This window comes from Myodes glareolus, chromosome 16 (genome assembly GCF_982192425.1).
Source record: "Myodes glareolus chromosome 16, mMyoGla1.1, whole genome shotgun sequence".
Taxonomy (NCBI): Eukaryota; Metazoa; Chordata; class Mammalia; order Rodentia; family Cricetidae; genus Myodes; species Myodes glareolus.
Window position 1 is genome coordinate 48,267,049 of NC_142041.1, and position 27,711 is coordinate 48,294,759.

The following is a 27,711-nucleotide window of genomic DNA, read 5'->3' on the forward strand; positions in this document are numbered from 1 at the left end:
TTCTTTCCTCTCACGAGTTCAGTGTTTTTGGTCCATGTTCAGTTACCTGTGCTGTTCCTGGGCACTGGTGAGGCAAAGCATCATGGGGGTGGAACATGGAGGATCAGAGCTGCCCACTTAGTGCTGTCAAGAACATGGAAGGATGGTGCCTTCTGGGGCAAGGCACACTTCCTGGACATGCCTGTACTAGCCTTCCCTACAGCTAGGCCCAGTCTGCTGAAGCTTCCAGAACCTCCTGAAATAGCAGTACCAGCTGGAGGCCCAGTCTTAAACACATGGCCAAGTGGGGATATTTTATAAGAATAATACCACCTTTCTTATCTTTGCTAATCTTGTCCATGAAAGTGTATAATTGATTTTAAAATCGGACTTGCTTTCATAAGGACTGAGACTCCCTTTCCTGTTTTGCTTGTGCCTAGTCAGTAGTATCGTGAAAATGCTTTTAAATTTCTCATTGCACGTCTACTTGATGGTGCTAAATTGATCTGAAAGTCTGAATAGCCTTTCGTGCCAGAGAAAATATAAACATAAAGCATTTCAGCGGAAACACCTTTGTCTTCAAATAACCAGCCTTGAGTGATTCTGGATCCTGATATAGAGCATGAATTGGCTACAAAATGTGCCTGTAGGTGTGGAAAGAAGTTGAGGTGCTGACAAGAGTTATTTTGTATTTTCTACTTTAAAACTAAAGAATGTCAGCCACACATCCATTTTGGCTTAGTCACAATTAGTATCACTCCTTTCTCTGCAGCAGTACAGTTGTCAGAAATATGACTCACGCCAGAAGACCTTGGCACTGGTTCTAAGAAGGACACCTCTTCTCTCACGGTGAGAAAAGCGGTTCCCATAGGTGTGCACGCTGCAGTTGAATAAGGAGCTTTGACACAACTCTCCATTATGATACATGCTGTCAACATGGTCTGTCTACAGACAGTTCTGTCTCCCTGATTCTCATAAGGCTGTTAAAACAGAGACTGTAAGAATGTTTATGATAACATATACGGTGTGCTATATCTTGTTCTGTGGCAAGTGGATGACACACAGATGGAAACAAAAAATGCCACAAAGACGTATGGAGTATAAGAGAAAAGCTGAAACATTAGTGATTTAAACTCAACAAAACGCTAGGACACAGAAGAGAGTGAAATAGCGTTCCTTAGTGTAAGACCCCGGTCCTTAATAGGCCATGGTGACAGCAACGGGGTCCAGCTCGGGGGTTCCTGCTCCTCGAATCCACTACTTCTTCTCTTGTTCTATTTTCTAGCCACGCAAGCGTTCATAGTTTTCTTTCATAAATCTTGAAGCTCAGATCAAAGGTTTCATCCTTGCCGCCAGAGGGACAGGCTAAGGGTCTCAGTGAAGACAGGAGAGAGCTAGAATCTTATGTGGAGTGTGGAGCGTATATATGATGTCCACCCACCTCAGCGGTGGTGCCAGCTTTGGGTTTTCTCTAAACCTTGCTGACTTCCCAGGCTTCTTACCTTGGGATGCCTGTCATCGATTTCCAAGCTCCTTATAACCATCCATAAAATTCCCCCATGCTCAGTGTTAGAGAAGTAATTTCCCTTGCTCCTGAAGGACCAAAGCTTCATTTTCCCCCTTCGGCTCATCTCTTTCAACATCACTAAATTGCAACAGAGGCAATCTCTCTTTATAGTGAGTGCAATGTCAATAGATACTAATTGTAAAGGAATAAAAGGAAAGCAAGTCCAGCTGTGGGACAGATGACTACACTCCAAAGAAGAGCTTTTAGGAAATATTCTTTTAGTTCGCCTCTCCTCTCCTCTCCTCTCCTCTCCTCTCCTCTCCTCTCCTCTCCTCTCCTCTCCTCTCCTCTCCTCTCCTCTCCTCTCCTCTCCTCTCCTCCCTCCCCTCCCCTCCCCTCCCCTCTCCCCTCCCCTCCCCTCCTCTCTTCTCCCCTCCTCCCCTTCCTTCCCCTTCCCTCCCCTCCCCTCCCCTCCTCTCCTCTCCTCCCCTTCCTTCTCCTCCCCTCCCTTTTCCTCCTCTTCTCTCCTCTCCTCTCCTCTCCTTTCCTCCCCTTCCCTCCCCTCCTCTCCCCTCCCCTCCTCTTCCCTCCCCTCCCCTCCTCCCCTTTCCCCTCCCCTTCCCTCCCCTCCTCTCACCTCCTCCCCTCTCTTCTCCTCTCCCTTCTCTTCTCCTCTCTTTTCTCCCCCTTCCTTCCTTTCTTCTCTTACCCTGCCTTCTTTTTCAGATGGTTTTACTAGTACAAGATGACCTCAAACTTCCGATTCCCTTGCCTCAATTTTGCAAGTGCTGGGATTATGGGTGTGCCACCATGCCTGGCTTTAGCTATTTCCTTAACAAGAACGAACACAGTTTTTAATGGCTTTGGGGAGACATGATATCTAGAATCTCTTTAAACCAAGTAAACTGAGAAATATGCTTGTGTTGAGTTTTGGTAGCTACGCAACACACATTGACTGTCCTGTAGAAATAAAAAGCTTTCAAAATACTATCAGGTAAGCACATGGAGAGTCACTTGGGAAAATTGCCTTCAGAGCCATACATTTAACTAGGCAATTACATACACTTTCTTATTTAACCTTCATCATATATGTGCCAGTAAACAGCATTTGTCAAGCCTCTTCATGGGACACTTTATACAAGGTGTAAAAGACAGTGGAGCATGAGAGGCAAAAGTTCCCCAGGCAGGTTGTAAGGAATATTTCCATATTCACACCAGCGGTGAGCTGAGCCGGTGGGATGAAGATCCCTTTCCTGTGCGTGTGCGCTCTGCTCTTGCTGCTACCATTTAATTATGTCTAATGATACTTTCTATGTATTCCAAACAGACAATCCAGTCACTACAGCTACTTGAAAGCGGTCAGCGTAGCTCCTATAGTGAGGAGCACTTCATGACTCTTAAGGGAGTGTTTTAATTTCCTCTAAAGCGTCTTAAGAGGCACAGCATACAAGTGCTTATTAAAATGCCTGGGAACTGTGTGCACATTGCCCATAAATTAATTATTATTTTAATAATTTTATTTTGTTGGGTATGCCAAGACTGGGTTTCTCTGTGTATCCCTGACTGCTTATTTTAAATTAAGATACAACTATATCACCCCCTCCTTTCTCATTCCTCCCTCCCATTCTTCCCATATCACTACAATTCTCAAATTGCTATCCTCTTTTTCTTTGGTTATTATAGTTTTATTCTTTTTTCTTTAAATTTTTTTAATTTTACATACTAGCCCCACTTCTTCTGCCCCCCCCCACTTCCCTCGATCCACTTCTCCTTGGGGAGTCAACAACAATGTCTAGTATACCAAGTTGAGGCCTGACCAAGCCTCTCTCCCTTGTATCAAAGCTGAGCAAGGTATCTCACCGTAGAAAAGGGGCTCCAAAAAGCCAGTTCATGTATCCAGAATATGTCCTGTTCCCACTCATCACCACCCCCAAACACATCAAGCCACATAACTGTCCCCCACATTCAGAGTGTCATCCAGTCCCATGAAGGATCCCCAGATGTCAGTTCGGAGTCCATGATCTCCACTAACTCGGGTCAGCTGTCTCTGTGCTTTTCCCAATCATAATCTTCACCTCCCTTGCTTATAGATCCCTCCTCCTTCTCTTCAACCAAGCTCCAGGAGCTAAGCCCAGTGCTTGGCTGTGGATCAGTGCATCTGCTTCCATCTGTTACTGCATGTAGGTTCTATGATGACAATTAGGGTAGACACTAATCTGATTATGCGGGAAGACTAGTTTAGGCACCATTTCCATTATTGCTAGGCGTCTTAGCTGGAGTCATCCTTGTGGATTCCTGAGAATTTCCCTAGCACTTGGTTTCTCCCTAACCCCATAAAGGTCCCCTCTAGCGAGATATCTTTCATTGCTCCTCCTCTCCATCCCTCCCCCAACTTGGTCATCTCGAGCCCTCCTGTTCCCATTCCCCATCTCCTCTCTTCTACTCCCCTTCCCAATTGACCCAGGAGATCTTTACTGTTTCCCTTTCTTGGGGCCCTCCATAGTTAGTATTGTCACACATCTAATATATATGTACAAATACAAAAATAAAACCAACTGAGGCTGTTTTCATTTTTTTGTAGGTATATGGTTTTAGGGATGGCTGCTTTGCATTAGGTAATTAATTAGGGGGGCTCATCACTGGAAGAGTTGTAATTCTCCTCTCAGGAGTCCTCAGTGGTCTCTAAGTCTTTATCTAGGTCTGTAGGAGTATGCCTCTTGGGCTGACAATATTCCCTGGAAGAACCATACGCTAAGAGAAACTCCTAGTACCAGACATGGGGAACCTCCTTTCATATGGTTGATCAGGGTAGATCACGTGACTTCCAGAATGATATAGGCTATTGCTGTTGTCACTGATTGCCTCTTAGAGGTTGCTGAAGACATTGCACAAGGGTCTTGGGGCTTGATTTGAGCTGGATATAATCTGAAAGCCATCTTTCTGTGGTTTCGTTTTGATGGTATCAGAAAGAACTATGCTAGCTTCTAAGGGAGGGAAACAATTAATAGTCTTGCCCAGCGGTGACACCTATGATCCACAACAGTGACCATCACGGCAAGATATGCCTAAAAATACAATAAGTGGCACTCCCAGGCTGCTGCTAACTACCAGCTGTCTACTTGGATTAAGGTGCAGTCAGCAGGAGGTGTATCAGGCCAGTACCAGAAACCTGGCTGTTGGGAGCCTAACACTAAGGTTCTTGAGCCCACAAATCTCCAGGGAAACCAGGAATGTTAAGCACACAAGGTTGTCAGTCCAAAGATGATAGACCTGGTTGTCCTTCCAGAAAGCTGAGAACTGGAAATGATTGACAGCCCAGTGATCTGTGTTATCTGTTGGGCCAGATCATACCAAGCTCTTACAACCAAGACCGGAGGTGGCTAGTTCTAAATGACCCTCACAGCCAGAGACTCCCCTAAGCTCCCACCACCAGGACCAGAGGTGGCTAACAGCCCAAATGACGTCTATGCTATCTGTATGACCGAGACCAGGACAGACCAGACCGTCAGACCCTCAAGCTAGGCCTATCTCTAGAAACCATCTTCATGGAAGGAATGACATGTGGCAGTTTGAATGTAATTGCCCCCCCCCAAAAACCTCATAGGGAGTGGGCGCTATTGGGAGGGGTAGCTTTGTGGGAGTGGGTGTGGCCCTGTTGAAAGAAGTATGTCACTGTGGGGGTGGGCTGTGAGGTTTCCTATGCTTAGAGTACCACCCAATGGAAACACTCAACTTCCTATTTCCTGCAAGCCAAGATGTAGCCAGCGCGCTGTCTTCCTACATACGATGTCTGCCTGCACACGCGGTCATGCTCCTGCCACACTCCCCGCCATGCTGATAACGGACTGAACCTCTGGAATTCAGCCACCCCAGTTAAATGCTTTCCTTATAAGAGTAACCATGGTCATGGAGTCTCTTCACAGCAATGGAAACCCGATCTTAGACACCGGAGTTGAGTTTCAATGTAATTGTGCTTCTTTGTACACTGGGGATTGTATTACACCAGGAAACTTATTTTTTTCAAAATGTACTGGGCTTAAGTACATTGGGAATATAGTGCCTGTTATTAGACTCCCTGAAGCCTGACCCAGGTTGAAGTCAATCTGCACTGGGCTTTCCTTCTTATCTCTTTGCATGGTTCCTTCCCTACATGATCCCTGCAGGGAGCCACTCACCTAGCTAAGTTCCTGGGGCTAGTGAGGTCATAGGTCTTAGAAGATAATCTACTGTCACCTCTTTGCCAGGCCAGCATCATTTCTTAACTATACTGAAAATTTTTATCCTTATATCTGCAAATAAGTGTAGCTCTCCCCCATAAACAAAGAATCCTCTCTTTACAGTCAACGGAGCTCATCACAGGAAAACACAATGGGGCACAATGCAGAGATCAGTGGATCAAGGGACCTCCGACCCAATGGGTACAAAGGCAGCGTGGCTCCTGCATCTGTAGCTTAGGTGTCCTGGCAGAAGCCAAGGAAACACTGTAAGAGCCAGAAAACCAGGAAGTCTGCCTTTCCCTGAACTGGCTTCACAAACAAGATTGACTGTTATCAGTAAACACACTAAGGCTGAAGGGAGAGTGCTTTATCTGTTCACACCATTGTCAACATATCGGGATTCTAAATGCTTTTTCATTTGATCCTCCAGCATAAAATGAAAAGAAAAATCGGTTGCTTATGAAATATTCTAGAGACTAGCACTGCCTTCTTGCAGCCAGCTGTTCCTCTTTTCTCGGCATCTCTCCTGCCGTCCAGGACTGCTGTGTCAGCACTCCGAAGCCCTAATACCAAATTCACCTTGAGTAAAGCACCCCGACAGACAGGTCTCTGGACGCCAAACACGTTACACGTGGGTGTAAACGTGGAAAATGATTGCTGAACCATTGCGAATAATGAGAATGGTCAGAACACCCCTATACTGACCAAGGCCCCTGCTTCACTCCAATGTGTGGAAGAACATAAACCTTACCGGTCTTGTGGAATTCCTGAATCTATTTTAAATCTTGTAGCAGTTTAAATCACTCACATCTACAAAACCTCTCTTTCCAATTTCATGTCTACTACTCTTGCGGCTTGACTTCACTTTGAACCAAGGTTTCCAATCCAGAGGTGCGGCATTACATATTAAAATTAGTCATTTTCCTTAAAAGGGCGTTTCCCAGCGTGCGCATGAAAGAGACACAGTGACCAGCAAGTATGCCAAGCCCAGTAATTCAACAGTGGTGTCAACAGTTATAAGGTTGACTAGTGGTAATCAAATACTGTTCCTTTTCCCTCAGTTTCAGAACATGTCTGTGCCCGCTATGATTTCTTAAAAAGTTGCTGAACACTTGTTCTCAAAAGTATGTTATCATGACTGCTCAGAAGGCCACTGCAGACCCTTCTGGACTAGTGTATCTGAAAAAGTCAGGCAGGTCGGGGATAAGGGAGTGCCCTCTGCTCCGGGGGGATGTGGCACCTGCCGCCGCCTTCTCTTTCAGCTCTGGGAAAGCTGGGACCCGGACCTAGCGACGCTCTGCTTAGCAGTCGGGCGTGTAGCGGCAGAGGCCTGCTGGGGCTCCAGGTTGTGCTTGTGACCCGTGGCAGGCGGCTCAGGTGCGGGAGCGCGGAGAGGGGGACTTCCGGGGAGCGCGCGTGTCGCGGGCGGCCGCGGCGGGGCGGGAGCGCGCAGCGGCAGGAGGGCGGAGCGGCTGGGAGGGGGAGGCTGGCGGCCGGCGGCGGGGAAGGTAGAGCGGGTCCGGCTGCACGCGCCACCTGCGGGGCTGGCTGGCTTCCTCTTTCTGCCGGGGGGAACACAGTTTCCCCGCGGGAGTTCGGGAGCGCGCGGGCTGGCGCGCACACAGACTGGCATCCACACACGCCAGAGCGCGCGATCATCCCTGCTGCAGCCCCGGCCGGGCAGACGGAGCTGCGGCAGTTTCCCTGAGACCAGAGTCAAGGGGGAAAGCAGAACCATTGTGCCTCCGAGAGAGACAGGTGTCAGCCGGCCCCCTTGGGTATCAAGCCCAGCAGACTGCTCCCCCCTCATCGGGTAAGCCAGTCTCTCTCCTTGTAACGGGTTCGGGATTAGTGCCTGCAGACCCAAGGGAGAGGGTGGGAAGCTGCGGATGCGCCAGCCCCGGCAAGACCTGGAGTTGCGATTTCAGGGGATGTATGTAGCCTCTGCTGGCGTCGTCTAGCGGGAGCAGTTACTACTCAGGTTACTTATTCTACCAACCTAGAGTTGGAACCCCTCCCCCAAGCCAGTATGCACTACGCTTCCTGGTTACCAAGGAGACTTGCTTAAACATTAGCCTTGGGACATGTATTAGAAGAAATGGTTTCTTAAATTCTATTTATTTTGTTTGTTTTAAAAAAAATAATAATATATACATTGAAGACATTGGGGGCAATTTGGTAGTCGTTAATTTGTATTCAGACAATGGTTTCATTCAACTTAAAATAAAAGTGACAATGTACTACACGATATGCCTTTTAAAAGGACCCACCAGATGAGTTTTTCCACGGATTGTGTCTTGCATTATAATTCACTCCCATTTTGGTGATCTTAAAAGAAAGCAGACTCCAATTTAAAACCCGTGTTTCCCTCCATTTCCAGTTCTGTTTTGCATCTCACTCGTATTAAATTAACAGCAAGAGCAGATGATTTTTATCGTGGCTCTTCTGTTGTAAATTGACCAGAGTAGGAACAGCACTTGCGAATTTTTAAGGTAACGCTATAGAAGGCATTCACGATGTACAGCGTTTCTAACCTCTCTGTGTCCTCTGCAGCGTTAAGTGCGGTTTTCCATCACCTCTGCCCATTTGGGAGGTGATGAAAAGCCATCCTCCAACTTAATTGATTCATTAGGAGCTGGAGTTCTATCTATATGTCAATGGAGATAGAGGTAATTTTTTTTTTTGGCCTGGCATACTGTCCCAGAAGCTCAGATTTCAGAGTTCATGTAAAAAAATCTTGTTCTCCTTTGAAGTACCAAAGAACCCTTTGCAAAAATGGGGCACACGAAAGACACCAGAAATCTGATCTCGTTGGAGCCCCTAACACCTGGACTGACTAGGCTTCATTTTTTTTTTCTTTTTCCCTTTTCTGCCTCAGATGTTTAATGGATGAACTTGACTATCCGCAAGGCAGTAATTATACTTTGAACTGATTTTATTTTTTCATTACAAGTAGAATGGGTTAGTAAAGCTCCAGCGGCATTCAACAATTCATTTTGCTTTCTTTTAATATCTGTTTTTCCCACCTATTGAGTGTAAATGAGATAAGGGAGACATACAACCTTCTTTAACTGAGATAATGAACTCTGTCAAGTGACATAGTAACACGAGGAAGAGGAAGCCAAATAGCGATAGACTATTGGCAAAGGGTTTATGAACCTCACAGAGCACAGGAGATAAACAAGGACAGTGCACGCTTGGCATAGTCTAGAAGGCACTTTCTATCCACTTCTTTCTGGATCCCCACAGCCACTATAAAGCCAGACCATTGCTCTCAGTGTATTACTGGGGGACCCAGGATTCAAACCTCGTAGAAAGTCAGAGCCAGCATGTAGATAAGACCTTATTTGGATCCAAACTTTTTCCATTAATTTTTTTTTTTGGGGGGGGGAGAGTCTGCCCGTTATGATTAAGGAGAGAATAAGGCCAGGTGGGAATAATGTGCCAGACTTTCAAGGAAAGCAGAAGTCTTTGGAACTTTTTTTTTTTAAGTGAAGGTATCTTTAATTAAAAAACAAACCTGTGAGGACCACATTAAAAATGTATCTGGGCCATCTGCGTCCTGCTGGTTCACAGTCCTTGACTACTGAGGTCTTACCCAGTTCTGTGATGTGAATTAGTACATTTGTTATGAAAGTGACCAGGTGGACCAGGCATTTCAAGGTCTTTGGTAAATGATCTGCATCCATTCTTTTTTGTTTGTTTGTTTGAGAGAGGGTTTCTCTACATAACCATGGGCATCCTGGAACTCATTATGTCGAGCAGGCCGGCTTTGAACTCACACACCTGCCTTAGTGCTGAAATGAAAGGTGTGTGCCTCCGCACTCACTCTCTACATTCATTCTTAAATCAATGGGTCCAGGTTTATTTCTGAGGTTCCCTGCATCTCTCTCCTATAATGTCTCAGGGACGGCGAGGAGCATAAAGGGCTCTCACGTTGGAAATTTTTGAATATGGTGGAACAAAAGCATTTATAGCTTGAAATGTCTTAAATTCCTGGCCTGTTCTTTTCTTGATACAAGACTAAGAGGTATATAAAAAAAAAAGTCAGTTGAATGTGATTGGCCATCTGTAGCCACAGGTGCCACGAGACAATTTCAGATCAGAATTATTTGAGGAAAAAAGATGTATGTTCCGAACCCATGAGACTTCTTCCCTTGTCAGCATTCACTAGTTGATGTAGTATATATAGCAACTGTATGCATGGCACTGGCATCGAAGTAGGGGCTAGGGACATCTAGAGGTATTTAAAATATACAAAGTATATGTATAGGCTGTATGCAAATACTATGAGGGACAAACATCCACAGACTCGGAATTTGTGGAGGTCTAGAAACCAGTTCTCTGTACTTGTCCTTGCAGGGAGGGGTAGAATGAAACCTTGCTTAGGAAAAAGAGCATTGTGGTGTTTTCAAGACATACTTTCTATTAAGACATTAGGTAATTAGTTAAAACCCACTACAGAATACTGTAAGATGCCAAAGGATGCTCTAACAAAGTCCCGAGTCCTCTGGAGATTTCATCTCTTCTCCTTGAGGACTGAAAACATGCATTTATATTCCTCCCAGAGGCCTCGCTTTGTACCCTGTCTGTGCACAGGCCACTCTGCATCAGGATTCTGCTGGGCTTACGGTGGTTTGATGGAGTGGTATCTTATTTCTGTTTTATAGACGAAGAATATGAAAGTAGAGCAATGAAGAAAATCTAAACCATTAACTTGTCTTTGCATGTCCCACTCCTCACCTTCCCAGTGACCTAGTTGAGGCCATAGAAATATGCATAGTTGGGGCTGGAGAGATGGCTCAGCAGTTAAGAACATTGCCTGCTCTTCCAAAGGTCCTGAGTTCAATTCCCAGCAACCACATGGTGGCTCACAACCATCTGTAATGAGGTCCGGTGCTCTGTTCTGGCCTGCAGGCATACAGACAGAATACTGTATACATAATAAATAAATAAATAAATAAATAAATCTTTTTTAAAAACGAAATATGCATAGTTATGAAGTTGAGGCAGATAATGTGTTAAATGTACAACAGAACTGTACTATTCCAGGCTGGGGATTTTTCTCAATAATAGAGGGTCTAGCATGCTCAAATCCCTTGGCTTCATCCACAGCATCAGTCCACCCTCACACAGAATTCCATGAAGCCCAGACATGAAGAGACTTTTTGTTTCACAACACATTCTGCTTCGTTAAGTCCTTCTATAGGAGAGGGGTGAGTTCTAGAGTTGATGACCGGGTTGGATTACATAAATGCAGACCTTTTGACCTGTTAAAAGGTGAGAGGCTCCGCCAGATAGTGAAGTCGGGAAGATGAACTCGAGGACATCACTAGGAAACGTGGATAGCGATGGGCTCATTGTAGATGAAGGGTTGATAAAGCTAGATGGAGAAATAAGTGACTGAGATCAAGTACAACAAGGAGATGGAGCTGGGCTGGAAGACGGGTTGCTGAAATAGATGAGAAGAGGCATTGTAGCCTTGGACTGGAGGACAATCCGGAGTGTGCAGTACCCACTTCTGTGAAAGCTCTGAAAACGAGGGACGAGCCAAATATTAACATTGCGCTGTTTGTAGATCTGGCACAGTTAGTGCCCGTTAACTATTGTGTTCAGTCTGTTTTACACTGAGTGGTTGGAGCCTAGTTTTTCTTCATGATATTGCTTTCCTGCCCAAGTGCGTATTGGGGCACAAACTGTATTTGATGGGTTTTTTAAAAATTAAAATAAAAAAGATATAATGTTGGGTGAGTAGGGAAGAGGGGATCTAGAGGGAGTTGGTGGAAGCAGGGTGAATTTGATCAACACATGATATGGAATTCTCAATGGACTAAGTAAAAGTTGAGAAAAAGGTATACACAGATATTTTATGTGAATTTAATGGAAGTAGACAAGCAGATTGGCTTATTTTCATAAGTGGAATAAGACATTCTGGTAAATGAGATAATGAAGTCTAATGTTTTCTTCTAAGAGTGCCACAGATTCGGGTACTTTTGCAGATAAAATTGTGGGGTGTGTGTGTGTGTGTGTGTAGGTGTGGGTGCAAGAGTGTATGATGTATACATGGCTAGGTCAGAGGTCTACCTTTATTACTCCCCACCCACCATGTTTTGTGAGACAGCGTTTGCCACTGAACGTGCAGCTCCCAGATCAGAAAGGCTAGCTTCCTGGCAAGCCCCAGAGATCCTCCTATCTCCACCTTCCCAGTGGGATTATATGAGTGTGTTACTGTGACTTTTTTTTTTTTAATGAGTGTTCAGGATCTGGATTTAGGTCCTTATGCTTGTTGAAAGCAAGCACTGACTGGCCCTTTTCCCAGCTCCTTCAGATAAAGATTTTAACGTGCAGTGTATTTTGGATGAAGGCACATGCCTGTGTGGACCAAGTGAGGAGAAATGTGAGCTCCAGCTTCACCTCTTTGTTCCTGTTTCTGCTAGGATCACAAGAGCCATCTGACAAGTTAGGCTCAAATCTAGAAGGAAATCTGTTGTGACAGATAAGAACTTCTTTTGACCCTGGTTGGATCATCAAATGGAGACCTGAAAGACAAATGATAGTCTGTGGAAGTTGTACTTGAACTGAAGCACCGTGTCAATGACTCTGGGAGCTGTCTGTCAGAACGGTGGCATACCCCAACAGGTTGAGATCAAATAGAAAGTGTCGTTTAAAGCTAGAGTCTTGCATAAGGGACAGAAATTCAATTTAAGTTGAAGGGACTTTAATTTCCATAAAGGACAGGATAAACCCTTGGGATCAGTTTCCCTTCATAGATGCATGTGTCCAGTAAAGGAAAATATTACCAACAAATATCACAAAGAGCCTCTTAGTAAACTGAGCTTTTGGTGACAGTGGAGATAGAATGAGCTGTCTTTCCCTCTCTCTCCCTCTCTCTGCTCTGATTTCAACATTTCTTCATGTTTGCAGAGTTTATTTTCAGAATTTGCCCCAGAACATCTTAACTTCCCCTTACTGTTCAAATTAACAGATGGAATTAGTTTCGTTCATCCTTTTCCTGTCTTCGCATTTCTAACTGGGTCCTTTATTCCTAGATCTGCCTTGCAAAAGTCGTTCCCTAAGATTGGCCAAGCAGGAGGACGTGCTGATCTTTCTTCTGGTTATTATTATTATTGCTGTTCCTGCCCTGTTTCATAGGCACATTGCAGTGCACTCATGCATTTAATTTGTCTTGATTTAGACATACGGCACCATAAATTTTGGCGATGTCTTTAAAAGACTGTATAATAAAGTACCAGTTTTACAAACCTGACTTGGAAGCACGTTAGGGCCACATATGGAGGAAGCATCGGGGATGTACATCTGTCTAAAATAGCTTTCTCCTTCGTATGGTTATAATCCCTAGCCTGATAAGACTGTTTTTAAATGAAGAAAGCAAATCTTTGGCAGTTTTATGGATTCTCAATGTTCCCCTACATATTTATTTGAGGCATAATATATTCCGTTTTCCATCTCAGATGAGCCAGTCCCAGTAACTTAGAAGCAGGACCACTCCCCCTCATCCCCGCCCTGACAGAACGACCACATTGGCATGCAGGATATTGATGGAATAAGTAGTCCCATCCTAACCGATTGCTTCAGTGGGAACACATTTAATGCTAATGACATAGACAATAAGAGCAGTGCGGGAGGCATTCTGCAATTTTTTATGACAAATTCTGATACCTCCTTTAAAATCCTTTCTTGGAAGCTGTATTATTTATTTAGCCTTACTGTTGAACGTGAGAGGTAGAACGACACAGCCAGAACACACTGGATCTGAGTACTCTGAGACTTTTTGGCTCTCAGATTCACAATCAAGCGCCATCCCTTCTGAGCCTCATTTTCGCATGTATAATGGGATTTCTGTCACCTACATTATAAGTTACCCTAATCTGTTTTTTTTTCCATAGTGGAATATAGCAGTGTAGGTAATGTACAAGGAATCACGCTTTCTAGAGATTAAGAAGTCCAACCTAATCCAAAATTCAGTGAGGTCCTTCCTGAGAAATCTTGTCGTGGCAGAGGGAGGTCATTACGTGGTGTGGCAGAACAAGGACTCTGGTTTCAGGGTATCTTCTGGTGTCTTTGTGTGTGCATGTGTGTGTGTGTGTGTGTGTGTGTGTGTGTGTATGACTGCTAATGCAATGACTAGGCTCCTCATTTCATAACCTCATTTTATCCTAATTATCCCACAAAGCTGCCACCTCAAGGTGCATTAAGGACTAAATTCCCAACAAATGAATTCTACAGGACACTCCCACAAGCACTTCACTGGGCCTTTCTCAGATTGTGAATGTGAGAGACAGTTGTGTGGCTTGGGCAGTCTGTGGGCCACAGGCAGTGAGACCAGGATTTATCCTAGGGCTTTTTGGAGCCCATTCTTTTCGGAGGGATAGCTTTCTCAACCTCAATATGCGGCGGGGGGTGGGGGGAGGGCCTTGGTCTTGCCTCAAAATGATATGTCAGACTTTGTTGACTCCCCATGAGAAGCCTTATCCTCACTGAGGAGTGGATGGGGGTGGGATGGTGGGGGGAACAGAAGGAAGGGAGGGAGTGGGAACTGGGATAGGTATATAAAATGAGAAAAGATCATTTGAAAAAAACCAAATTGAAAAAAGGATGTAGGAGTCAAGAAGACAGGAGTGCGTATCTTCTGTGTCAGATACACAAACTACCAAAATTATAAAATAATATTAGAAAGGAAAAAAAAACCTACTGTAAGTGTGAAGATAGTTGGGTTGTTTCTAGCTCCTCTCTAGGAGAGAGCTGTGGTTATTGCTTTGGGAATTTAGGCTTAAAATTGAGGTATAGATCTGGTTTAGTTCTGAGAAGGGGGATTTGAAAATGCTGTTTTCAGCACAGGCCGTGATATCAATGTAATCAAATCACCCTTTAGCCTAGGATACTCTTTACTGTCTCCTAGTGCAATGCCTTGAGCTGACGTGTCTGATTGCATTCGTTTTAGATTTCAAAGCCTAAGCAATTTTGGGTTTCTCATCTATGAGAACATTAATTACCTACAATCTGGTTTTATTTGGGCACGGCATATTGGTTTTGGCTTTAAGTCACAGCGGTTTCTCATTTCTTGAGGGTATTTACTGTCAGCTGCAGATGGGGTTTCTTCCTCGGTGGTACACCGTCTGAGAAACACAGAACACGGTCTGAGCTTTGCTACCTAGCATGTAAGTTGGCTTCCCCCTGAAATTCTAATTGGTGACTCTTGGTATCACGATACTACTTTATGGAATGTGTTTCCTTCGTCTGACCTCGCCGTCCTTTCGGGGCTGTCGGTTTCTTGTTCTGCTTCATGTTACCCTGTCTGTGCTGGTCATTCAGTGTGCGCTTCGTTTGTTGCTGGGTTGTCAAGGATTCCAGAGGGCACGGTCACAGTTAACAAGGCTTTCTCATCTGTGGTTGGTTGGGTGCCTGGACAGAGACCACAGCCCTCTGATGGTTGTGTTTTGGGGAGCAGAGGGAGGGTAGGGTGGGCACAGTTGGGTTAGTTCACAGAGCAAGGTAAGCTGCATCTCTGTAGGGGGCTTGGAGCAAGCATCACTGTGTCCTCATTGTTGGGATAGTGAAAAGTCATGCTGTTTTCCCGCTATTGCTAATCGGAATAAGAATATATAGACTTTTTGTGTTTAAAGTGCTCTGTTATTGCTTCTGCCCGGTCATGGCTTTAGAGGATTTTGTATTTACCACTATTCTACAGAGAAGTCCAGTGTGACATTTGGGACCAGGCTAACCTTCATAACGAGCCAAGGCTATATTAAAGCAAGGTCCCTGGATCCCTATATGCACTCTGCTAGAGTCTGTATTGGTATAGAATCCTTTGTGTATTGAAAACGCTTCAAGGGCTTCTACCAGGAGACCTAACTTGGGAGCCACTGCTGGCTACAACTTGTACACACTCAGCTTCTGTTTTTTGTTGTTGATGTTGTTGCTGTTGTTTGTTTGAGAATTTTACGCATGCTTATGATGTATTTGAGGAAATGGACCCTTCATTTCTCCGCCCCCAGTGCCCTCATCCCGTGACCACTTTTCCTTCCCAACTTCATACGCTTTGTTTTATTTTTTTTTTTAAAGCCACCCAGTCTAATTTGTACTGCTTGTATGTGCTTGGGTACAGTACCATTTACTGCAGTATAGGTGGCTTCTGAGGGACTGCACCCCCAAAGTAATCTGACTTTCCCTCCCCAGTAGCTATAATTACCAATAACTCCTTAAGTAGAGGTGGGACTTCATGATGACCTTAGTCATCAATCCTGAAATTTTGGGGGGCCTGAACAGGTGCATGGCTCATGTACACGCTTGTGTCTTACTCCGACCTCCCCATCATCATCCCTGTCACCCAGATCTGGCCCTCTGTTTTCTGGTCATTCAGACTTAATGACAATAAAAATAGCTCTCTGGATACTCAGGCAGCTGGTACTAACCAGGTGCCCATGATCTCCGAAGTCACGATTTGTCGTTAACATCTTCACTGTGAAGCAGGTTATATACTTCTCCACTCAAATTTCTGAACAACTTGACAGATAGATTGCTGTAGAGAGCATTCATGTAAATATCATTATGTTATCTGGATGGTGATTAGATTGGTTTTTAAGATGTACATTTCTGGGTGAGATAAAATCAAATGGCTTTTACTCTGTTTCTATTTTGGTTTTATTGCATGGATGATGATTATATAGCATTATATAAGCCAGCTGGAGAATGTTATCTCTACAGCGGATGAAATGTTCTGAGTCACTGATTAACAGGTAGGCCGTGAAGTGTTGTGGAATAGTATAGAGACAACAGCATCTGGGGAGCAGAGATACCAGGTTTCAGATTGGAATTTACGTTTTGAATAACCGCAGTTTGAGGAGATACAGAATTTGTTAAGCAGCGATATGCAGTTAAGAAAAAAAGAATCTCTGCCATTGGACTACCCATGTAAAGAAAGGAATTTCAGATGTCCACAGAAATTATCAAGTGTGTTCTTGATGAGATCTTGACTCCTGGACCTTTCCAGAGGTCATGGTTGAGTGTGGTTATATGTGAGGGGAGTATGAAATGAATGTCCCATGTGTGTTTGCCCATGGGAACTGAATCACTATTGCAACTATTGTGGGGATTTACATCATTTTGAGTTAAGAATAAACAAATTTAACTGTTTCACAGGGAAGTTTTAATGCTTGCTATTTTTGTTTGTTTGTTTGTTTTACTTGGAGAAAGAAATATTTTGGCAGGGGGCTTCATCATTTTAGACCTGAAATTGTTTTTAACTTAAGTTACATTTCCCTTCTAAAGTGTCAGGTGAAATGACACATATGGCACTTAGCCTGGGCTCTTCCGTTTGTGGTAAGAACGACAGAGGAGAAATGAAGAGACAGTGAGAGAGAACAAGAGACCCAGGGAATGACTGTGAGACATCACTATTTCCATCAGTGCTTTCAAGACTGCCTTCTCATTAGGGGATCAGCAGCCATCATTCTGCTCAAATCATCCTTTTGGCCATCTGGACCACATTATAGGAAGTAATGTCCACGGGCACAGCTGCCGAGTCTAATGTGTGTTTCTAACTTGCGCATTAATAAGAACAGCCACACAGAGCCCAGTGGCCACAAATGCGCTGGATAAATGAGAGAGAATGGAGCACGTGCACCCTCTTAGAAGCGCGAGGAAGGATTTGATTTGTATCCTGAAAGGACAGTAGGGGCGATTACAACTAGCAGACAAGAAGACCACTTTAGCCTCCCTGTCTTCAGAGTGTCTTTCTCCTGAGAAGCAGATCACAAAACAGATTAACCTCGAACCTGGTGCTTTTCCTCTCGCTGCTCACAGTGTTCCTCTATGGATCTCACTCATATTGTTCCCCCATTCAGAGAACCCTTCCCCTGCTTTGCCACTCTCTTTAAGAAAATCGCTGAAGGTTGAGAAGCTGCCATTTGATGTCACAGCATATTTAATTGTTTTTTTTTTTTGAACCAGCAGTGAGACCTTTCCAGGCATATGAAGTCTAATGTCATAATAAATACAAGGAGTTGCAAGAAAAGAAGAGACTTAGTTGTCCCGTGAAAAAACAATAAGGCGAAGAATCAAGGATTTAAATAGGTCTTTCCCATTTTGAGTGGCCATTCATTTCCCTAAAGAATGTGTAGAAGGAAACTTACTCTATAGGGCAAGTGGTCTTATATTTTACTTTTTTGTTTTTGAGGCAGGATCTTACTACATAGCTCTAGATGGCTTGGAACTCACTATGTAGATCATGCTGGCCCGGAACTCACAGAGATCTGCCTGCCTCTGTGTCCTGAGTCCTAGGGTTAAAGGCATATGCCTCCATGCTCAGCTCATGAAGGTGGTATTTAAAAGAAACGCACCCAAATTAACTGATCGATAACTTAGTGGCAAAGTTCCTTGCACTTGCTTTAGATTTCCTTTTATTCCAAATCTACTTACTTCCTCTATCTCTTCCCTATTTTTAGGGGGCTATGCCCCACACCTAGAATATTCCTTGGATATTTTTTTCTCTACAGTTTGCATCTTACCTCCTACTATTTGAGCAATTCTCTTGGCACTGGCCTTGGCGTGTACACAGAACCTGACCACTGATCATGGCTTCTCAGCACCATTCCTTGCCCTTGTAAGCATCATCACTTGCTGAGATGGGAAGTCCCCTTTGCCCCCCCACCCATCAGCTCTTCTCAAATGGCAGCCGCGTGACCTCTGATAGAAACGCTAACAGACTCTGTCTCAAGAACTAGTGCAACCCAGATCAGTTGTCCTTTGCTTACCTGCTGCCCCCATCACCTTCTTTAGAACCTGTGCATCACAGAGCAAAGTTCCCTCAGCCTCAGTACCAGCTCCTCATCTGTCCACCCCTGGACCCGATGCCTCACCTTCAGGTCTTCGCTCCAATGTTACTTTCTATTTAAAAGTGCAGCCTCCCCATCCCCCATCCCTTTACTGTCCTTCGTCATTCCCTGTTTACTGTTCCTCACAGCGTTTTATCACGTTTAAAAAGCATCCTTACAATTTTATGTGTCCAAGCACCCCCATCGGTACCAAGTTCCGTTCCACAAATTCTCAGCAAATATGTCAAGTTGTACCAGGATCCAGTTTGGAATCCACAGCTTCTTATAGAGCCTGTTGGCTTTACCCATGTGTAGCTTTCACCCTTTCTAGCAGGGTGCCTCATTGGGGTGGCTGTGAAGCAGTCCATGACGCTCAGAGACTGGCTGGGATGAGAACAGAGGCAAGCTTTTCCAACCTCCCTCTACAACTTCCCATACTCAGTACATAGCACTATGACTCCTATGAGCTAAGCAATCAAACCTGGCTTGTTGGCTTCGGGACCCTGTTCTCATGCCAGGACAAAAACTAGAAAAGTATTTCTGGCTGCTGCTGTTGCTGCTTCTCAAATATGCCACTTTCGGTATTTCTAGACTGTCACCTTTCTCATTAGGCATGGTCTTTGAAGAATGCTCATTTGGTGCACAGTTGCTGGTTGGCTGTTCTCAGTGTCAGGCCCCGCGCCAGGTGCTGGCTCTTCAGTGCTGAGGAAAACAAGTCCTTGTTGTTGCACAGCTGATCCTCAGATTAGCTCACACTTGAGGGTAAAATGACAATGACACCGAGTGCCGAGGAGAGGCTTGCGGTACTATGACAGGTGTAAAGTGGGTAGCGGGCGTTGACCTGTTCTTGCGGAGTGGGGTCCGGGTCTGAACGATGTGAGAAGTTCAGGAGGAGAAAGGGAGAGGGCGGTGAGGGAAGATTTCATTTCCTAACTGCAGTATAAAGTCACCACAGAAGGGTTAATCGGAGCAGTGGTGGCTTCTGTCTCCGGGACAACATGGAGTCCTATAGGAAAACACTGGGGTCTACAGCTCAGGGTCAGATCATAGAGACGGCTAGTTGCTTAGGCTAGAGAGGTGGGGATACAGGAGAAGAGGTGATTGTTTAAGGACTGTTTCAGAGGTCTGGTGATCAGTTGAACAGTGAGGAGAAAGGAGGGAAATCTGACGACGCTCCATCGCTAGCAACCAAGCCGCCCTGTATGCCTGTGTGGGTGGCGGTGTATTTGGATAGTAGAGTACCGAAGCCCACAACTGTGTGTTTCAAGTGCTACTAAATTTGAGCTACCTGTCAAACAAGAGAGAAAGTGTGTTTATAGCGCATAGACTGTGAGCCTGTGAGAGAGTTTTTGATTGGGATTGGAATTGCCTAGGGACAAAAGGTGCAGTGAAATTGAATCTCAGAGAGCTGTAGAGACTTAGGTAGAGACGAATGAACAAAGCATCTGAGTAAATAAATACCCAGAGAAGAAGGCGGAAAACAAAGAGGCTTGAATGCTGAGCCCAGGCATTAAATCATGTCAAGGACAGTGGATAGTGCCATAGGATGCCACCAGGACTTCATCAGCTGGAGGCTGGAGGAGGCTTGTGTTCAGTGTCAGGCACTGCAATGTGTGCGTAAGTGAGGGGGTCAGAGGCAACCTGAGGCTCAGTTCCTCTTCCTGTAACACCACCTAAGTCCCAGAAGCCTGCGGTTACCCTGCTTCAGCAATCTTCAGAAGGCAGACTTCCTGGCTAGTGGAGCTGAAATTGAGCTGAATTGCAGGAAACGGAGATGAGCTGTCTCTTGCCTGTTGGGCTTTGCGGCGAGACCTGGTCCGTGAAGAGCCTCCTCTCTCTCACTCACTCTTGAGACTTATGGATGTGCCTCATGAAGTCAAGTAAGAGGTGCTTCTCGTCTGGGGTAGACTCAGAACAGCAGAGATGAGGCTATCACAGGAGAATGTCTGCAGCTGTTATCTAGGCAAATGTAAGCGTCGTCACAGGCATGGGCAGATTGTTGAAGCGCAAAGAAGGGAGAGCTTAATAGGCCGTGTGAAATGCACAATCAAAATGGAGTGTACTTCAGGGCAAGAAGCCGCCTGGAAGCCTGAGGTAGTTAACACCTTAGGATCTATCTTAGAGAGTCACTGATAGACCATTAGTCCTTCCCCCATGTCGTTCTTTCCTTTGTTCATTAGTGAGCAAAATTTCAAGTCTTTTTCAGACTTGTCAATATCTTGTCAATATATCAAGTCTTACAAGATATATTCTTTCTTTTCTTTCTTTTTTTTAATGGTTTTTTGAGACAGGGTTTCTCTGTAGCTTTGGAACCTGTCCTGAAACTCACCAAGTAGACCAGGCTGGCCTTGAACTCACAGAGATCTGCCTGCCTCTGCCTTCTGAGTGTGGGGATTAAAGGTGTGCACAACTGCCTGACAAGATATTTCAAACAATAAATATCTCTGGAAATGCCTTTACTGCTGCAGCTTCTGTGGTTCATGTGCTCCAATAACAAATTAAAGTGTAAGATCAAGATAATCAGTTCTGCTTTGAGTGGAAAAGAGAGACGATGACAAAGGTATGCTTCCTTTTTTTTAATTTTTGCTAATGCTGATATTAAATATTAACTTTAAGCAATATCAATTAGTAAGTCTTATATTTAGGAAGTGGTGAAGCATGGATTTTGATATTTAATTTAAGAAATATTAATATTCTTATCCAGACTTATTATGAATGCCTGTGATCCCATGACTCAGAAAGTAGAGGCAGGAGATCAAGAATTCAAAGATAGCCTAGGGTATTTATTGTATTTGTGACTAACCTGGGCTACAAAATGTTTAATTGTTTTTAAAGTCTGTTGGTATCATCATTAAGAATTAGCCATACTTATGTTATTGTCCTAATACAACTGAGTTCTGTGTTGATGTCCATTGCCCTTTGTGTTGAAGGCCACATGGATACACAGGGTCTGGGCTACAACCTGTTGCCATGTTGGTGTCTGAGGGCCATGCTGCCACTGGGGTCTTGCTGATCTGGGTGCCCTGCACTGACCACATAGGGCCATAGCATTGTCTGGGCCAGAGCTGCTTCTGTGGGCCATGTCTGGGACCATGGACCAGTAGCAGCCTGGGTTTGGATCATCACGTCCATGGCTCCTGTTGCCACCAGGGGCTGAGCAGATGCCTAATGTGGAATTCCCCTCTGTATGCTGTGAATGCCGCTGGTGAATAAAGAAACTGCCTTGACCTGTTGTTAGGGCAGAACTTAGGTAGGCAAAGAAAACTAAACTGAATGCTGGAAGAAAGGACGCAGAGTCAGAGAGAAGCCATGTAGCCCCACCGGACACAGGACGCCAGAACTTTACCCAGTAAGCCACAACCACATGGTGATATACAGATTAATAGAGATGGCTTAGTTTATGATATGAGTTATCCAGAAATATGCTTAAGCTATTGGCCAAGCAGTATCGTAAATAGATACGATACTCTGGGTCTTCTTACAACAGATGCCCAGAGTCTAGACAACCACTTGAAACCAAGTTGCTGTCTGAGGGTCTTGCTGCCATGTGGGCTGTACTGAGCTGAGTGCTACCTGGACCATGGTTACATCAGTGTCTGAGCTGTTACTAAGGGCATGTATGGGTCTATGTTCCTGCTGCAGCTGGGGTCTGTGATGATGTCCACATATAGTGATACCACAGAGGGTAATAAGAACCATTTGTGTTGAAAGCCAAGGACCGGGATGAGCCGCCCTGCCCTGTCCCTAACTTGCCTTGGGATAGCTGGCCCTGCCTCTTGTTGGACACTGCAGCAGGAGAGATGGGCCTAACCCTCACCACAGGTGTGGGAGTGTTGGCCCTGTTGGCATGGGCCTAGGAAAGCTGGCTCTGTCCCTTGCCTGAAAGTCAGTCCCAGTGTCTCAGACTGCCCAGCTCGGTTACCACCCACACCCACGTCCTGGACCTTGGGTTGGCCCACCCTAACATCTTCCTCACCTGACCTGCTGGAGTGTGTGAAGGGACTGGTCCAGTGGAATGATAATTTCAGGGTCCCCATCAGTTTAGGCAACAGCAGGATATCTAAGAGGAGTTTTGGTGAGGGTCCATTGATAGTGTGTGCCAGAGGCCTTGAGCCAGAGCAGAGACTCATTGCAATGAACATTTTGTGGATGGGGCTGACTGGGGAAAAGAATGTACTGCAAGACACACCTCAGCTCCTGATGCCATGAGGATGAATGAAGAGGTGCTGGGAAAATGCAGGCACAAAGTGGGTTTTTTAAAATTTTGTTTTTAATTAAATTTGGGAGGGCATGCTGTATGGGTGCAGGGCCAGATAGGGAGGTACTGGGAGGGAAGCAGGATTGGGCTGTATGATGTGAAATTCCAAAAGAATCAATAAAGAACTATGCAAAAGAAAATCTTGAGTTTATTTTTAAAAAAAGAATTAGCCATACTGCATCTGATTCTGTCTCAAGTGTCCCAAGTCATGTAGATACATTTTAGTCAAATGAGAGAGATAGACTGAATTAAGCACAAAAAAAGGTTTGATATAAGGTAATTGTCTTAAGACAATTCAGGAAAAGCTTGGATATGGTAGCCACATTTTTATAATCTGTGAAAACTCCTCTGTATAGCAGAGTCTTCCCTTTGGGGACATTTGCTCCGTTCCCTGATGACATAGCTGACCTCAACTGGTATCACATAGATGCTGCTTTTCTCTAATCGGCTGACCTGCCCCACACCAGCAGTGAGAAGACTTTGCGCTGGCTGGTTTTATGTCAACCTGACACAAGATGGAGTCATCAGAGAGGAGGGAACATCAATTGAGAAAATACCTCCGTAAGATGAGGCTGTGGGCAGGTCTGTAAGGCATTTTCTTATCTATCAGTTCACAGGAGAGGGCTTAGTCCATTGTGGATGGTGTCATCCTTGCACCTGTCTGCTGCTAGGCCCATCCAGATCTGAGAGGTCTGTATTACTACCCAGGGCTATGGTGACAATGGGTCCCAACCTGCTGCCAATGGCCATATCTGGGTCCACGGGCCTGACGCAGATGGGGTCGGTGTGAATGTCTCTTACCACTGGGGTCCATGCAAGGCATGTGTTGATCCATGTGTTAAAGTGCAGGGACCTTCTAAGTTGGCCCCACCCTTCCCGGACTAAGTATGACCTCCCTCACCCCTCCAACAGGAGAACTGATCCTGAACCTCTTAGGTCCTGGGATAATGGACCCTGATGATCCCAGACCTGGAAAACTGGCCTCACATCCTACTGGGAGAGCTAGCCCCCCAACACTGGGGAAGCTTGCCCAACCCCTCATCATAGACCTGAAAGATCTGGCTCTGCCCATCACCTGAGAGGAGTGGTCCGAGTGGCTTGGACTGACCAAGTCAGCTGCCGTCCAGGCACACATTCAGGACTTGGAGGAAGCCTCCCCACCATCTAGACTATGATCTACTGGAGTGTGTGAAGGGTTGGTCATCAGAACCACAGCCACAACTCTCTGTGTCTCAGGTCAACAGCAGCAGGATATCAGAGAGGAGTGTCGGTGAGGGTCCAGTACTGATGGTGTACTAAAGCCAGAGACCTTGACCCTGACATCTCGCTACACAATGAACATTTGCAAGCAAAGCTGTTGGACCAAAGGGTCTACTGCATGACCCACAGCAGCTCCCAATGTCACTAAGACGGATGAAGCAGGGAGGGGAAGTGTAGTGTTTTCCTTTCTTCTTCTTCTTCTTGTTATTATTTATTTTTATCATATTTTTATTCTTTCTTAGCTTTCTGAGGGGCACTAAAAGAGGGAGGGGTAGATATGAAGGGACTGGGACATCTCCCAGTGGAATTGGGGTACATGATGCGAAATTCCCAAAGAATCAATAATAAATAAATAACCAAAGGAAGGAATGACGGAAAGAAAAGAAAAAATAAGAAAGAAAGCAGAGTGAGCAAGCCATGAGGGGCAAGCCTGTAAGTATTAGCTCCTGCCTCTGTGTTCCAGCCCTGCGTGAGTTCCTGTCCTGACTTCCTTCAGTGGTGGACTATGAGGTGGAAGTGGAAGTCAAATAAACCCCATGCTCCCCAACTTGCTTTTGGCCACCTTACAGCAATAGTAACCCTAACTAGGCTGGAGCCTAAGGACAACAATCAGTGAGTGCTGCTTCTCCTGAACTCATGTTCCTGGCTTGCTTATAGGCGTGAGAAGCTTAAGTGGGAAAATTCCGAAAATCTAATAAGTTGTACAGATCTTCATGTACATGATGATGCGTCAGGGTTTAGAAAGGAGTAGCACGTGTTTGCTCATAGGTCCCAGATTAGAGCTTTTCGCTCTGTGTGGGTCTGGGTGCCATGATCCGAAAGATCTTCCTAACACATTTGAGCTACGCATTTTCCTGCTTTCCCATCAGCAGTGACTCCATGGCGATGGTAATCCCTGCTGCCTCTGCAGCCTGAGGTCGCCCAGCTGCGGTTGTTCTTGTCCACCCTGTTCTAGTGTTTCCCTGGCAATGCGCCATTCTCACTGTCCTTCCCAGCTACGCCTGTTGTTGTGCATAAGTCCAACCCCCAACATACTTAATTCATCCATTCTCAGTCAGATTGAAGGACAGGTTTTTGGTATTCATTTCCTCTGTGAAACCATTTGTGATTGGCCTTCTTTTCCCATGTTTTTTCTTTCTCGTTTTAGAATTCCTCATCTATTCTTACCATCTATCTCTGTAGAATGGCCTTTTGTTGGTCTCTGGCAACAAGAGACCGTTGTGTGTTGCCTTAATTTTGAGGTGTATTGATGATAGTAGATGTTATATGCTAAAGTGTTAGAACTAGAAAGGATGTTAGCATCAAAATCCTCCGTCTTTGAATCAACCTCAGCCAATCACTAGCAGTCATTCATAGCTGTGGTCTGTCTTTCTGTATGTCTGTGTTTTGCCTAGAGGTCCTATTGGATATCCAAGAAGGGAGACAGTGAGAAAGCCTAGAGGGATTGATAAAGTCTTTCTATCCGTGGGCCTGTGTAGGAAATCTGTTGGACCTCTCTATTGTCCGCTTGCCTTAGTTAAAATTAAGGAATCTATCAACACTAGAGATTTTTTTTATTTTTCATTTTTATTCATTTTACATTTCAACCACAGTTCTCCCTCCCACCTCTCCTCCCATCCCCCCAGCTCACCCCCAGTTCACTCCTCCCAAAGGGTGAGGCCTCCCATGGGGAGTCAACAAAGCCTGGAAAATTAAGTTGAAGCAGGACCAAGCCCTTCCCCTTTGCATCAAAGCTGAGCAAGGTATCCCACCATAGGGAATGGGCTTCCAAAATCTAGCTTATGCACCAGGGGTAGATTCTGGTCCCACTGCCAGGGGCCTCTCAAATAGACCAAGCTATACTACTGTCTTCCACATGCAGAGGGCATAGTTTGGTCCCATGTAGACTTCACAGATGTTGGACTAGAACTTGTGAGTTCCCATGAGCTTGGTTCAGCTGTTTCTGTAGATTACCCATCATGATCTTAACCCACCTTGCTCATAGAAACCCTCCTCCCTCTCTTTGACTGGATTCTGGGAGCTCAGCCTGGTGCTTGGCTGTCACACTAGAGATTTAGAGGAGGGATTGTAGGCAAAAATGGAAAACAAAGAAATGAGAGAACAAACGAACCAGCAATCCACGTTTGCTCTATGTGTGAATGTGCACACATCTATCCATCCATATACACATACACATAACTATACATATTTATATACCTGCACAAAGACATATGCTTACATATCCCCCTGCCACCCCCCACATCTATCTACTCATTGCTTATTTTGGAATATATGATTGTATATTTGGGCCATTGTGTTATTTACTTAGAATGGACTTGGCTTCTGGTAAATGCATTGTCTGTATTCTAGAATTGACTCTTAAAGGGTTGAGTCTTTTGGTATCATTTACATAGGTAATATTAATTTTTTTGCTTCAAATGAGAAGCTTTTGCTATTCTGCCAAGGAATTCTCTTGAGCACACAGGGGCTGACACTTGTTTCCCTGTGCTTGTTGGCGGCCAGTATAATTTCACTTGATCTATAAACATAAGGAGGCCCACCACAGACTGATGGAGTTGCATACCTCTCTTTTCTCAGGAGTCACAGAAACCCAAGCCACAAACTGGCTTCTCTGGGAAGTGAATTGTGGCGCTGGGACCAAGAACACAGATCTCCGGAGGCATGGCTTCTCTTTGCTTGCTCCTCTTTGGTTTTATGGCTCCTACTGTGCTTTACACAAACACGTTTCATAAGTCCACATTCTTTCTTTTGACAGTTAGGTACATTGTGCTTCCTCTCTTTTTCTCTGGACATATCCAACTACCTAGGCAAGGTAAATGCCATATCAGTAGGAATATGAATGCTGATGGCTTCTTACAATTACCCAGAGAATGTTATTCAGCTAGGATTTCTTTAACCTGCTTCTTCAAATCTAGACTCAAAAGCCATTCTTATGCTCAGAGAGTACTTTATTTTGTACCAAACTCTGAGGACTTTGATTCTTTCTCAGTGCCTGGTCTTATTTTTCCAGGATGTGTCTCTGATTAAAGCAGCTCACTGCAAGGTTGCACACCACCAGCATTAATTTGACCCCCAGCTGTATTCCATCCCTGTCAGCCCCTTTCCTCTAGGCTGTTGCTCACAGTTATATCAAAGGTGGGAGCAGCTGGAATCAGATCCCTGTGATTATTAAGACAGTGATTACTGGCCATGCCGACAGCGGTGATGTTAACCAGCACTTTAATAATTGAAAATGTTACCTGTGAGGCATGCATGAATTCAAGGTGTCAGAAAAAAAGACATTTTCTAAACTTGCCTGGACAATCATGAAGTGATTTTGCTTTTATTTTATTCACATAATTTGGACACAACAGTGGTGAACTTCTCTTTAATTTTTTTTTTTTTTTTTTCTGAGGCAGGGTTTCTCGGTGTAGCCCTGGCTGTCCTGGAACTCACTCTGCAGACCAGGCTGGTTTTGAACTCACAGGGATCCTCCTGCTTCTGCCTCCTGAGAGGTGGGATTAAAGCTGTGTACCATCACTACCTGGAAAATTTAAACGTTTTAAAACTTCTTTGCAGGTAGACTCATGTTGTAAGATCTTCAGGGATGCCGGTTAGAGGGAAGAAGTTGATTCTCTTAGAGTTGCCAGGTTAGGAAAAGATCTGGGTGGTGATGCT

At 44.9% G+C, this 27,711-nt stretch overlaps 1 protein-coding gene across 1 annotated transcript in view; it reads left to right on the forward strand.

Annotated features, from left to right (window-relative positions):
• Positions 1 to 7,201: 7,201 nt before the first annotated feature.
• Positions 7,202 to 27,711, forward strand: part of Klhl32 (kelch like family member 32) — a 228,057-nt gene continuing 207,547 nt past the window's right edge. Inside the window, exon 1 of the mRNA XM_048420226.3 lies at positions 7,202 to 7,516. The gene's annotated coding sequence lies outside the window, so the exon portion shown is untranslated. The remainder of the gene's footprint in view (positions 7,517 to 27,711) is intronic.